Here is a 14851-nt window from a genome sequence, read left to right as displayed (position 1 = left end):
AGTTAGTCTTGCTGGCAGACTCCACTGGATTGTCAGCCATGGAAGGGATTCTTTGCACCCCTGGGGGCTGGCAGTTGAATTAGTGTATTAATGAACATGCAGATTGTGGGGACAGTTTAAGAATTGACAGACTCGTTTCCAGCCGGAGGATGTGCCCGGAGCCCGCAGGGGAACGCTGCTGCAGTGACCTGCAAAGCGAGGCCAAGTTCCAGTCTTCCCAGCAAGATCCACTAGGTGGGGCTGTGCAGTCAAATACAGCAGAGGGTCCCGCCAGGGACTGCACCCCCTGCAATGCCTGTGCTTCAGCGTGGGCACAGAGAACCAAATTGCAGCAGCCTGGGGGGGAGCTTCTTGTTTCACCCTAATTGTTCACACGGGTTTCTCTTAACGATTTATGGGCTGGGCTGAGAGAGACAGGTACATAATCCACCTCTTTTCGATACCAGGGAATTGTTTACTTATGTCTGAAGTCCCAGAGTTTCTCTGTCCCCCCCCCAGGTTCCCTGCTGCCCTTCCCTCCGTGCTCGCTGGCACCGCAGCCTTTTTCACCTAACAACTTTCAATATTTTGCCAATGAACATTGAGAGCAGCCTGGGAAGATGAGTGGGAAGGACGGTTCCTTACCTGGTGGGAGCTGGTTCTTCGAGGCGTCTTGGCCGCGTGGACCCCACTTATGCCCACATGTAGCGCGTGTGGGAGCGGATCCACACAGACAAGAGCTCTCGAAGAAGCGAGGGGTTTCCCATAGGAGCTGTAGCCAGCTGGGGCCCTGGCAGCATCTCCCCTCCTAGAGCCAGGCTGCGCTGCTCAGGAGCAGCCGAGCTGTATTTAATCTGCACCACCACATTAGGAAGTTGGAAGCTGGCTGGAGGTGGGGCCGGTTTGACTGTGGAACGTAAGCTGGGCTCAAGTTGCTCCTTCCTGGGATCTGTTGTTCTCGGTGGCTTGATTCAAAGATCTTTCCCTGGAGTTGTTGCCACTGGAGTGGGGCAGCCCTGCAGTCTCCTGTGATCGATGAGCCTGGCTGAAGAATCTGACGACTGGACTAACGTCTGTCTTCACCCCCAAACATCACAGGCTCTAGCCGCCCTCGTCCTCTCTCCTGCCCAGCTGTTGGAAAGCAGGGACGGTCTGGGGAGGGATGACAGCTGCATCTTGCATTCCGCGGCGCTCGCGAGAACACTGGCCACGTGGATGCAAACTTCCCTCGCCTGATTTTTGGTGATGCCATCTGCCCATGTAAGTCAGAGCCGGAAATCCGGCTCACCCCCTTCCTCGCGTCCCACTGCCGTTGCACCAGCAGTGACTCATTTGCTGTGTGCTAGGCACTGTGTTCTTTTGCCTTCCTTCCTGTTTGACGGAATATGTCCCGGTAGAAAGGCAGGAGATGGGGGGGAGGGGTTCCTGGGCCTGCCTTTCCCGCACCGCTGTTCTCGGGCTGTTTCTTTTCCCCAAAGGGAAAGCAGCCCAAGCAGAAGGGGCTGGTTTGCTGTGGCGCTTTGTCCTACGGTAGCGCAATTGAATGGCTACCTGCAGGCTGTGAAACTCCAGCTTTGGGGGCTGCTCTCTTGGTTGGTCCAGTGCTCTGGGAAGATGCTTTGCAGAAAAGAACAAGAGAGAAGGGGGGACATTTTCCAAAGCACCCCAATCACTTAGGAACCTAATCCCATTCTCCAGAGGGACTAGCCGTGGTGCCGAACCCTTCAGTCATTCTCATGGTTCTTCTCCGACCTCTTCATCCCTCTTGAACTGGACACAGGGTTCCAGCAGCGATTTACAGCGGTAAAATATCCTCTCTGCTCCTACTCAGAATTCCCCCCCTTGATGCATCCCAAGATCACATTAGCCCTTTTGGCTTCGGTGTCGCACTGGGAGTTCATGTTCAGCTGATTATCTACCATGCTCCCACCGCCCCCCCCCCCCAATGTTTGTTCTTGTCCCCACTTGCCCCACCCTGTGCATTCTTTCTTCCCAGCTGTGCACACGTCCATTCAGTCATCTTCACACCTGGATTGTTTGCTTACGCCCAGTTTATCAAGTGACCTGCCCTCCTCACTAGGAACCACTTCCCTCGTTTGTGTCATCCGCAGACTTTCTTCCTGATTTGTCGTCTTCCAGGTTCTGCTCTGCCACTGACTCTCTGCGTGACCTTGGGCAAGTGATTTTGTCGTTGTGCTTGGTTCCCACCTGTACAATGGGTTTAATAGCCCTGCCCTGTCTCCTGGGGGGCTGGGAGAATAAACGCAGTAAGGATTGGGAGGCGCCCAGATATCAGGGTGATGGGTTCTAGCTAGATGCTTAAGCCGTGATGCTCGCTGGGGTTGAGTTAACTACAGCTGCTGTTCTTCCCAGGTCTGCTCTGCGGGAGTTGCCCTCGGCTTTTGACTGGGAAAGTCCCTGCTGGAGAATGAAGGTCCCTCCCCTGCCTTTCACTGAATCCTCTGTGGAAGGACAGCAGCCAGGGGGGTTTCTGGGCAGCAGGTGTGAGCTAATAGCAACTTTTCCAGCGTAGCCACGTGCTCCGTTCAGACCCCTGGAGAGCTCGGCGATACGGTGTGGACCTTTGTCACTAAGGCAGCAGCGTGGTTTGTAGCAGCATCGTCCACACCCCGCGGCTGCGTTGGTGCTGTGCCTTAGCAACGCAGGGTTCCACCACGCTGCCTGACCTCTGTTTGCCAGCAGCCCTGGGGAAGCCAGTGCCGAGGGCCTCGGGGCCCCTCTCCCCAGGGAACCACCTGTGGTAGCCTTGGTTTAGCACCGGGGGCCCTCCTCGTCTGCGCTCCTAAAATCTGCCCTTGCCCTTTGTACAAGGGCTCTCGCTTATTTGAAGTTTGGTTCTTTTGTAGGAGATTTTTGCACAGCCCCAGCCAGCTGTTTTGGGAGCTGGGGAGGGAGGCAGGAGCTGGAGAGAACCTGTTTATGTCCAGCCTGGCACCTCCCAGCTCAGCAGGGCTCGGGCTGGTATATCATGGAAAGAGGCAAAAGGACCCAGCATGAGCTGAGCCCAGCCCCTCTTCCCAGTGCCGCCCGGATGTTCCCAGCAAGGTCTGCTGGTTCTTTACCCAAACCTGAAGGAGGATTAAGTCACCCTCATTGCCAGGATACCTGCCCATGGCGTCGTCTCTGAGCTGGCTGCCAGCGCGGCAGAGGGCAAATGAATCCCGTTGGCGGGTGGAGCTGGGCTGGGCCAGCCCGGCTCGTGGGGATGCCACTGGGTGGCTTTGTGTGGCTGCAGGGCCGGCTCTGAACGTGTCCCTTGTTGCTCCTACCCTCTGCTGTGCTGCAGGGCCTCTCTGCACCATGCGCCCTGGTTTAAACCCTCCTGTGAAACTGGTTTTGGTTTAAGGGTGACTTCACTTCAGCTGCTCAGGCTGAACCAGAGTAAGCCTGGTTTGAACGGAAATCCGAGCATCCACACAGCCGGTAGCACGGGTTTTAAACTGGTGCTGCTCCGCACATGCGCCCACTCTGATAAACTGACCCCTACCGGACCCAGCTGCCTAGCTCCACCTTCCCGCCCCGAGGCCTTTTGCAGAATTCCCCGTAGCCAGCTGCAGCACTCCGTGTTCTCCAAGGGGGCTGCATCCCCTGCACCAAGGGCCTGCTTCCCATGGAGGCTCGGGCTGGAATTAACGGCACCGAACGCTGAGCCTGCCGCGTTTTGAAGATGCTGCCCCAGTTCTGCAATCCTGCACCAGCTGCGTTAGGGCAGTGTTGCAACGCAATGTTGGCCTCCAACGGCCCTAGCTTGCCCCCGCCACCCCCAATATCACCGTGGCTAGGGGTCCCCTTGGGGCTACCGCCAGCTGGGACCATTCCAAGCATCCGTGGGCTGGCCCAGGGTCGGGGCCCCACCCAAAGGTGGCGTAAGGCCACTGTGGTATGTACACAGCCCTCCAGAGTTGAGGCAAATCCACCCCACGGGCAGACGTGCCATCAGCGCACACCTAGGATCCTAGAAATGCACCTCCCCGGGAGGGAGGCCAGTTCCCCAAGGAGAACTGAATTCTGAATCTGAGCTGTTCTTTCCTAGAGCCACATTCCTGAAAGCCCCTCCCAGCCCCTGCCCTCTGGGATGCCTTTCACCCACTAGGGATTGCTTCCTCCAAGCTGCCCCTTTCCCATTGCCAGATGCTGGCTCTGGGGAGGAGTCCGGCAGCCCATCTCCTCCCTCCCTTTTCCCCTGCGGCTCTGCAGCCAACCAGCGAAGGAGCAGGGAGGAGTCACCGAGTGGCCTGATTTCTTTTTAAGGTAAACCTGACTCCTCGCCAGATAGACCTGGCTCCATGTGAGCAGCTGCCAGATTCCTCAAGTGCAGCCAGCTGGGCGAGGCTGGGCCTCGCTTCGCTGCTGGCGTTGGGAACACGGGCAGCTCCGCTGGCTCTGTTACCGACCCAGCAGTTTGCGGGGGTCCCTGGGCTCAGCTGAGCGAGGTTCTCTGCCTTGAGATGATCACAACGGTCCCGTCTCAGCATAAACTCTGGGGGTGAGACTGTCACCCTCTGGGCCCAAGGGCCAGGAGCGGCGTGACCCCCATATCCAGGCAGGGGAGGATTCGCTTCCCAGGGCCCCCTCGCAAGTCCTGGGCTAGAGGGGGGCAGCGTAAACTTCCCGCCTCGGAGCATGTGGAGCCGACAGCCGTTCCCCAGGGGGCCGACTCCAGGATGCCTGGCAGCATTTAGGTCATTGTGGCCAGTGGCGTCTCTTGGTAACTGGGCTAATTGAGCAGAGCTCAAGGGAGTTGGTGGCAGTGGGTTTGTCGGCGTCCCTCACCTGCCACGTCCTGGGCCAAGAGGCCTGTTGTGCTGCTGGTGGATTTCCCAGTGTAGACGAGCCCTGCTGGAGTGGACTGCGTTGTCTTGCGTTTCTCCCAGGCAGGCGATTGGCTAGGCAGAGCGCCTCACGGTGCCCCCCGATCCGCCTGCCCGGGACGTCTATTTGCGGCCAGAGTACAGCTCGTATTTACTAACAGAATGGCAAACACACGGCTGGCTCTCATTAAACACGCCGGCCCCTGGATTCTGCGGGGTAAAGTCCACCAGGCTGCCCCAGTGGCCAAAATGTCCTGCCCAATGCCGCTTCGAGGTGTTGGCAAGCGTTCCCCTCCGGCGGCCCTGCAGCGCTGGGCTCACGCACCGCTCAGCAGGTTGCCCGGGTACAGCTTAGCAGCTGGCCGTGGTTCCGTGATGGGCTTTGATCTGAGCCACTTTGAAATGGGAGTAGCTCAAAGCACCCTTGGGAGCTGTTAGCGCACGGACACAGCAGCCAGGCAGACACTGACAGCGCGGCAGACTAGATCGGGATAGGGGCACACCCTGCTTGCCACGAACTCACTGTCCATGTAGACAAGCCCTGAATGAGTGTCCACACTGGAGTTGATGTGATTTAACTCTTTACATTCACACCAGCAGTGAATTTGGATTTGTTCCCTCCAAGTGCTGGTGTGTGGACAAAGCCCGACTTTAATTTAAAAAATCAAAGCTGCGCCTCACTCAAATTGTTGGGGCCCTGGGCACAACGCTTCGGTGCCCGTACCATAATCTGGCCCTGCCCCGTCTCAGCCATTTCAGAGAGCACTTGGGAAGCAGTTACGGCCACACATCTTCTAATAGAAGGAACGAGGAATAAAGAGCAGGGAACAGATGAAGATTCCTGCTCCTTGCCTCAGCTTCTCCAGGAGTTGAGCAATCAGTGCACGGTTACGCTGCTATTTTTCTGGGGTGCCAGCTCTCATATTTTCATTGTTAGTCTTGTGATATTTGGTGTTTTCCTGAAAAGCCCCAGCTCCTGGAGTCAGGTGATTTTTTTTTTTTTTTGGCCTGAGATTTGCAGCTTTCGTTTAAAAAATATAATCCTGCTCTCCATGGTTTCAGAGAGAAACTTGCGAACGTGACCCCCTCATGGCTCAGAACCCACAAGGCAAATGGGAAGAAAACAAATAATGTGTTTTGGGAAGATCTCATGATTTTTCTAGCCATTCACCTGAGGTTTTTTGAGGCCGGATTTGTGAGCCTGGCAGTGCTGCTGTTAGCGTGAACGATTGCCGTGGCAGTGGTGAAGGGTCTGGGGGATGTCACGGCCCGGGGCGGGAGACTGTTACAGTCGTCTGGGGCTTGTCATGCAAAGGGAAGCAGCCAGGAACTCTGGGTCCAAAAAGAGGCAAGAGACAATTTCCTTTGCTAAATGTTTAATGCAGATCCCCCTGGCCTCTAAAGACCCCACTTCACAACTTCAAAGCGGGCCCTGGAGAATTCTATTCTGTCTGCACCAGTAAAGACCAGGTTTTCTACATAACTCCCTTTGCCTTGTTCCTGGGGGCTGCCCTTCTGGCCCATGCATCAGGAATTGAACCTGGGATCTGCAGCTGCTGGGGCCTGTAACAACGCGTAGGCTCTGTGGTCTGAGAGGGGGGACTCACCCACATGGGGTAGGCGCATGTGGCCAGACCGCCTGGAGCTAGCTGGACATCCCTGACGCACACGCTCTTACGGAGACACCCACGTACATAACGTGTGTTACAGGCAGACAATCTGATGCCCCTGGCCTTGAAGAGAGAGGCAGTGAAATTCGGGGCCAGGCTCTCAGCCGTGACGCATGGTGCAGCCGGAGCTGTCAAGGTCTGGACCCGGTGGCGTCCACGCTTCGGTCTCCCTGTAAACTGCATGATCCTGCAGGCTGATGAGTGCGGCGGCTTGAGTCCTCCTCACACAACACAAAATATCTCGGTGGTTCTAGGCTCATTCTCTTCCCTGGGGCGCTGCTGAGACACCAGTGGAGGGTCTGGCCCACGACGGGAGCGTGCTCTAATGCCCGTTGGGCAGGGTTTGCCCAGCACTGTGCCCCACGCTGCCACGGGCCAGCAGCCGAAAGGCCGCACCTGCCCTCCAACTGGGACATCTTGCCGCCAGCTCCTCTTTCCTAGAGATGTGCAGCCCCCGCGCCCAACGGCGCCAGCGGAGCCAAACCTGCCGTACGGTGCATTGGCTTTGACACCCATGTGAAACGCAGAAGAGTTTTCTGATCTGTAGTGTGGTTCTCAGCCTGCGGGCTGCTTGCAGCCCAATCAGCTCACAGCTGCTGCCCCTGTGACACCCTCTGGGCCATACAGGCAGTATATACACTGTGTGGATGCGGTTGAGAACCACTGGTCTATAGGAACGTCCACCTGAGGATTGCCAAGCATGAAGGCATTTACCCTTAAGCCAGCCCTGTGAGGCTGTTACTACTAGTCCTCATTTAACACATGGGGAAACTGAGGCACAGCAGCGGCCGTGACGTGCCCAAGGGCGCACAGCAGTAGAGCTCTTGGTGGCTGCAGCTCTCTCCCCACAGCCTGCTGCTCACGTCAGCAATCACGTGGCAGGTGGCCTTTCAGCGAGGCCCAACGCGGCTGCCGGCGGGTTAGGTTCAGCTGATTAATCGGAGCAGCGGGGAGAACCTTGGAGGACAATCGCGTGTCCGTTGTCAGTCCTTGAGCCGGTCGCTGTGGTTACAGAATACCGGACGGCAAGCAAAGGTGGGAGTCCTGGGAATGGTTCTTAGGTTGCAATGCACATTTGGCATCACTTCGGTGAAATTCTCGCCGGTATCGTCCTCGAGTCGGTGGGATCATCTTGGCCGACCTGTGTCGCACGTGGGGCTGCCCTGAATCACTTCCTGGTTGCACGAGCGCAGATCTTAGACTGGAGGAGCATCAAGGCAGGGGCCACCTGTATTGTCCTGTGCTCGTCCGGTGCCTCGCACCAGGGGTCCTGAGCCGCTACCCTATTGATAATCTTCAACGTTCTCCAAAATGACCTCTGTGCTGCTTGCATTCCTCCCTGTTTGCCTCCTCACCTGCTCGAAATCCAGCTCTCAGTTCACAGCGCAACTCTGCAAACACAGTGTTTCCAAAATCCCGAGCGCTTGTGTCTCCTCACACATCGGTTTACCCTGGGGTAACTCCAGGACCAAAGAAGAGTGACTCCCGACCTACACCCATTTTAAAGAGGGTAAAATCCGGCCCCAAGTCCTCAAGAAAGCTGCCAACTAAGGAGACCCTAAGAGAAGGATTGGGGATAATTGCTGCTCTTTAATTTCTCCTCACTCAGAAGCGGTTCTATCCCCCTAATTACTTTTGTTGCCCTTCTCTGTACTTTTTCCAATTCTAATATCTCTATTTTGTGAGGGGGCGACCAGATCTGCGTGCAAGGTACAAGATGTGGGCGTACCAGGGATTTACAGAGAGGCATTATGATATTTGATAATAACACTGTTAATGCACCTGTTAATTTTGTGGTGGTTGCTGCACCTTTATAATTATTACTGTTTGTCACCGATCCCATGAGCTCTGCTGCTCTGTATACGAGCAGTGGGCGGAATTCTGCAATCTATGTTGTGAAATAACAAAGATATATGATGCTCCCCAAAATAGATTCGTTTTGCAAACCACAACCCGACAGCGAGGATGTGCAAAGAAAAACCACTCCCATAAAAACTCTGAAATCAACGAACAGAGCAACACTTCAGCGGGGAAAGAGCATTCCTGTCCATTTCACTCTGTTTCGGTGACACCTGCGGCCGTGTGCGCGAAGCCGGGGGTGTCCTGACCTTCCCCGGGGCCGGAGGGGCAGGGATGCAGCCACTGATGCCATGTAGATTGTCCACAAGAGTCTGCAGCGTCTGTTTGCTGCCGGAGGCGCCCCGTTATGTCCTGGTGCAACTCCCTCCACTCTCCTTTTCCAGCTGATCTGCTGCAGTGCACAGCCCCCACTTGCTCCCGTGCTCTGTGACCCCTGGGCAGTGGAGTTCACGACTGTGGCCAGAGCGGTCAGTGTCAGGCATTGTGGGACAGCTGCTGGAGGACTGCTAAGGTTGCCATAAGTCACACAGTGTCTACGCTCGTAGGGCGTCAACCTCAGTATGTCGGCCACAGCCCAGTGCCGCTTGGGGAGGTTGGGTTCCTGCGTTGCCGGAACAGGGCTCTTGCACTGGTGACAATCAAATCTAAGTGCAGACGCGAGCCCAGCTCGGTCGACACAAAGCGGCTTACGTTGACCTAACTTCGTAGAGTAGACCAGGCGGGCTTCAGTGCCGTAGGGAGCAGCCTGCTTTCTCTCTCTCTGGTTACTGTGCATGCTTGGTCTGGAGTCTAAGCGATCAAGGCATGTTACGTTGCAACCTCCCAGCAAGAGTGTTTGATGTTTGGTTCTAATGTCTCCGTATGTACCGTGAAACACGCCCCCAACGAGGCTATTAAACCCCCCCAGCCATGCTTGTATGATGCGTGCCTCCTCCTCCAGCTTCTGTGTCTCCTACCTCTTGCGTTGGGATGTTAGTCAGGATAGCAAGCTCTTCAGGACAGGGATTGTCATTCTGTTTGCACAACGCCTTGCCCAATGAGGCCCTGTTGCGGGATCGGGCTCTCTGGTGGTTGCTGTAATGCAACTGAAAAAGAAATCCCCATTAAACCCACAAAGGCCGTGTCTTAACGTTGACTCAGAATCACCGGTTTCACTCACCTCAGATGGAGTCACCAAATCACTGGCTTATGGTGAACCTCTTTGGGGTGGGAGGCTGGCTCTGCATTGCTGCGCTGTGCCTCAGTTTCCCCATTTATAAAATGGGGATAATGATACTGACCTCGGTAAAGCACTTTGGCCCTGATGGGCAAAGGGATTTAGGTGCCAAATGGGGTTTAGGTGCCAAAATATCTTTTCAGAGCTGGACCTTGTGAAATCTACTGATGAAAAAGTGCTAGATAAAAACTAGGACTTTTTATTAATATGGACCAGTACCTTCCTAGCCCACCAGCTCCCTTAAAGACCAGCCGGAGTGCGAAGCCTCTAAGGCTAAGCCAACTCTTCAGTGCTGTTACTAGCTGACATCCTAAAATGGATTTATCCAAGATCATTCAACCCCAAGAGGATTTTAGGTTTCTTAGAACATCGAGGTCCCATCCAAGCTCTGGCATGATGCTGCTGTAGCATCGTATTGTAGCTTCTTCCTCTAGCAATGGAAGCGGGTTTTCCGTCAACCTGGCAGCATCTACACCATGGTCGGGGTAGCTCCAGTGCTTGGGGGTGAATTTACAATGTCACCCTCACTTCTGCGTGTAGATAAGGTTCTCAAGTTTAGATGGTACTGGATTAAGGGCCCCGGCTCTCCAGCTGGGGTAACAAAATTCTTGGTCTGTTTACATCTGATGAGGTTGGTTGGCACCTGTATGCGCTAATGTGCCAAACAGTAAATAACACTCATCTTCCCACCTGCCAGCAGGGCTGCTATTACTGAACCGCCAGATCCCAAATGGGCCGTTTTCCTCTGGGCAATTTCTTGGTCCTGGTGGTGCCGTGGTTCCAGTTCACTGGCAGTGAAGAAACGGGATAGGAGGTGGCTGCAATGTCGCATGCATGTCATGTATTGTTGTGTGTTGCCATGTGCTGTTCCCAAGAGGCCTGATCAAAGGAGTTGTCTTCAAATAACGTCCTTTTCCTTCCAAGATTGTGCTAGGTGACGTTGGTGTCTGTCACACTCTGGTCAATTTCTGTCCAAATCAAATATTTTCACGCTATCACTGGAAAACTGCAAGGGAGAATTTCTGGGACAGAGCGGTGGCAAAAAAATAGAGCTAACTTCAGCCCCTGCTTTCACCCAGAGCCAAACCCACTCGAACGCTCAACATCGTTTAGCTCCTAGAGTCCAGGTTCTGATTTAAAAGCCAAGGTTGAGAATTTTAGTCCATCTTTCATTAGCTGGATTTGACAGCTAGAGTTGAGGCAGTAGCCACTGCTGCTTCCTCTCCACATCCTACCCTGCCCTGTGTCCAGTTATCCGTGGCCCTGCGAACGCGGCACTTACATGAAATCGGGCCTGAGTCCTTTGCACAGGCCTGTGGAAATCTGCAGCGTTCGCTTGCTGGAGATGGGCCCGCAGGAAGGGATCACAACCTGCAGTGCTGATCTCTCTTCGGGTGGGGGTAAGAGCTGCCATGTTCCCTCCCTCAGTCTCTTGCTGTGGGGTGGGGTGAGGTGACTGACTGCTTTCACAGGCCGCGCCCTGTATGGTGTGATCCCTCTTGAACCAGTTTCTCTGGGTTTTGGCTCCCACCGCAGGCTCGGAGTAGAGCTCAGTTGGTAGTCGTAGCGGAGGAGGAGTGGAAGCCAAGGGCCTTGGTATCCCGGAAAGGCGTCTCTGGGAGAAATACCTGACGTCAGTGCCAGGTGAGTCTCACTTTCATCAGCACTAGAATAGGGGAAGGGTAAATGGCTGTCCTCAAGCATGGGTCAATTACAGAGCTAGCCACCCTTCTCTAAGGCTAAAGTGGAGGAGCAGTTAAGCCCCTCTCTGTAGTGATAGCTGGAGCCAATAGAAGCCATCGCCCAAGGCAATTAGTTGCATGCCAAAGCCTGAGTGGAATTAAATGATGTGGTCTGAGGGGTTTCCCTGGGGACTGATTGCAAACACAGGGGGTAGGGGAAAGGGGAAGTTGCATGGCAAGCTGTGTGCCGGAGGGAGAAAGCCAGCAGGCACTGAGAAAAGCATGTCCCTGAGACAGGGCAGAGGGACAGAGCTCCTTGGGGCACAGGACTGGCAAGAGGCAGGCTTGGAAATAGCGAGCCAGGAACCTGCCTGCTGTCGTTTCCTTGATCACAGTAGAAACAAACAGGACATTATGTGCATAAGAAGTCAGGACTTTGTGCATTCTGTGTAAATAAACAGGATTGCACCAAAGAACTACCTGACGCGTGGCATCAGTTTTTCCTCCACATGGAAACAAGCCTGGCCGTGCTTAACCGCTTGGGCAAAGGGGAAGCGGTAGCGACAACAATATTGTAGAACTACAGCGGCTGGCACAGCAGAGCTTGAGTGCACCTCGGAGCCAGGTGCTGGACGTTGGTGATAGGGTAACACGCAGGCAGATTTGGTCTCGTCTCACCAGCCACCCCCACCAAATCCCCCGGGGGCTGACAGAACGAGAGACCGCTCTATGCTCACTGTGCGCTGTGGGGGGACTGCCCTTCGGCAAAACCCGCGGCTTATCGGGGGCTGAAGTGCTTTGCTGAACCGCGGCCGATATGACTGGAGAAGCTGCAGGGCAATGGAGAATCTGGCCAGTGTCGCTCTGCTTTCCTACCCGCTTGCATCCTCAGTGTCTCTCTCCCTTCCTGGGGGCTTGTCCCTGCTGGCGCAGGAATCTTCTCGCTGTGCCTCTTTCTGCCTCACTGATCTCGAGGTCTGCTCTGCGCACGAGTTTGTACCAGTAGAACTATTGCAGCCAGCGGTGGGATTTTTCTTTTGACTCCCCTAGTAGAATTTCATTAATTTATTAGGTGTATTATGGTTGCCTCAAAGAGCCCCAGTCATGGAGCAGGACCCAACGGTGCTGGGTTCTGTCCAACCCCAGAACAAGAAGACGGCCCCTACTCATTATACCTGCATCACCCTTTGCATGGATGCGGTTACCCCAGTAGAATTGAGGCACACCGAGATTAAGCAACTGGCTCAAGCTCACTCAGGAAATCTGTAGCAGAGGACGGACTGGAATCCAGGCCGCCTGAGTCTAACCAGCTCCCTAGCCACCAGCCCAGTGGGTTTTTTAATCCCCTCTTGTATTATTTCAGTTCCTCTGCACTGTCCGGCACTGTCGTAGTTCTCTGCTCCTAGGCCCTCACGGCTCTCAGGTGGCAGCCAAAAGAATTTCATTAGTAGAAGTGAGTGAAAACTGGCTTTCTCGCTGTGTTAGCAATTTGGAGGAGTCAAAAGAGAAACTGGTTTGGGCCAAACGTTTCGTTTTGGACAAAAATCACCATGTTTCGATTCTGAACATTTTAAAATGTTTTTGGATTAAAAACTAAACATCAGTAAAGGACATAGTGAAAGTAAGACTCATTTCAGCCTGAAAAGTCAGGCTGTTTCGTTATGAAAATAGCCATCCCAGCATTTCGAGTTTTCTGAAATGTTAAAACTTCTGTTCCAAAACAAAAAATTCAGCAAAACTGACGCATAGTTGGAAAATGTTTTGGTGTCACCGAAGCTGCATTTTTTGCCAAATAAAAGGTTGGTGTAAATAATTTCATCCAGTCCCAGTTAGCAGCTCGCCTGCAACCCGCTGCTTACTCCTGGCTGCGTGTGTTCCCATGGTAGTGACCCTCAGAATGCTGCAAATGAGGCAAGGTCCTTTTAAAACAATTCAAATAATCCAGTGAGGAGCTAATTCACACTATGGACTTTCTGTCTGAATTTGATTCCAGCGACCAAAGAGGCAGAGAAAGCGTCAAGGGTCGAAGAAAGAAAAGATACTCCACTAACCTGAAACTTGGAGACGGGGAAGGGGACATCGGGACAAAGCATAAGAGAGGAGTCCCGGGTTCATACTTCAGACTCTTGCAAAAAACGCTCTGGCAGTGCACGCTGAGGAAATAAAGACAAATCAGACCCATTTTGAGCTATTTATCTCACCCTTCAATCCTCTCCCCAGCCCCCGCATTGGAACAAGGCCTCTGCCACCCCAGTCCTAAGATCTCCCTCCCCTCCCAGCCATCCTCCCGGCTCCGATCAGCTCCTGGTTCTCACTTTCCAGCCTGGGCCTGACTCGGTTCCCTGCTAGCTGTAGGAACGAGGAGGGGAGGGACGCTGGGAGCCCCAGCTGGGTTTCTGGAGTGGGGGGCAGGCCCCCGTCTGTGTCTCTTTCCAGGACCTGCTCTATGCCCAAGCCACAGCGCTGTCTGTTGCAGTCCCAGCTAGGGAAGTCCCCGGTTCACTCCTTAGCGTGTTGACCGACTTGGTGGCTGTCACATCTCAGCGTAGGTGCCTCCCCATGGCCCAGAGCTCCACCCGGCGAGGTCAGGGAGAATCATTATCCCCATTTCACAGGTGGGGCGGCCTAGCGAAGTCAGCGTCCACCATGAAACGTCTGGTTCACAAGGAAATGGACGGCAGCGTGGGAAAGGGAGGAACGTGCCAATCGGTGCATGTTCCCTACAGCAGCGGTTTGGCCGCGGTGTGACCCCTCCCACCCTGCGCAGGTCGGGAATGGCCCCCAGGGAGGTAAACAAGGGTCAGTCAATGGGATCTGTCAGTTGCACGGGAGGGAGGGTGGTGGCCCAGACATCAACCATCGCGCCAGGTGGCGCTGGGAGAATTTGCGACCCGTGAATTACTTTGAAGGCTTAAGTGATGCATGGGAGGTGGGCGGGGCCACGCTGGACCCTAAGAGGTGCTGAGTCCATGACCCTCCCATTGCCTGGAGCTAGGAGGCTCTGGGGACGTTCCGGGTGCTCAGTGCCTCTCAGGATGAGGCCTTGAGGATGGAAAGTATGTTTTAAATCTCCTGCAGCTGGGAAATTGTGGCTGCTGGAGGGAACTGCTGCGGTGTCCCCAGGCTGCGTCTCTCCTGGCCCTACCCCAGCCTTCCCAAGAGGGTTGCTGCAGCTTTGATGGTGGGGGATCCCGGGAAGCAGTGTTACCTGGGGCTAGAGCACTGGGCTGGGACTCTGGAGACCTGGCTTCTAGTCCTGGCTCTGCCTCTGGCCTGCTGGATGACCTTGGGCAAGTCATGTCACTGCCCTGTGCCTCAGTTTCCCCATCTGTAAAATGGGGATAATGCTGCCTCCTTTGGTGGAGCCCTTTGAGCGCTGCTAAAAGCAGCTTTGCTTCGGTGCTTTGCACTGGCTTCCGTCTTGGCTCGTAATGGGTATCTCCATCACCCTGCATTTCCTGCAACCTGCGTTACAAAGCTCTGAGCTGCCATTTCAGCCTGTAGCCCTTGATCTTCATCCCCGCACTGCGCGAGGTCCCCCCCCAGGAGCGTGACGTAGGCGTGGCCTTGTGAAAGAGGACCGGCGGGCTGGTGTTTTTGAGAGACAGTTGT

At 54.7% G+C, this 14851-nt stretch overlaps 1 long non-coding RNA gene across 2 annotated transcripts; it reads left to right on the top strand.

Moving 5' to 3' along the window:
• Positions 1 to 695: 695 nt before the first annotated feature.
• On the top strand, positions 696 to 13695 carry LOC123353354. Of its 2 annotated transcripts, none has more exons than XR_006574474.1 (3): positions 696 to 1239; positions 11094 to 11201; positions 13233 to 13695. It is a non-coding gene; the product is annotated as an uncharacterized LOC123353354 (long non-coding RNA). The 2 variants fall into 2 exon arrangements; XR_006574475.1 differs by having other exon boundaries at positions 11094 to 11864.
• Positions 13696 to 14851: the final 1156 nt, after the last annotated feature.

This window comes from Mauremys mutica, chromosome 20, assembly GCF_020497125.1.
Source record: "Mauremys mutica isolate MM-2020 ecotype Southern chromosome 20, ASM2049712v1, whole genome shotgun sequence".
NCBI classification, from domain to species: Eukaryota; Metazoa; Chordata; order Testudines; family Geoemydidae; genus Mauremys; species Mauremys mutica.
This window is presented reverse-complemented; position numbering and strand designations above follow the sequence as displayed.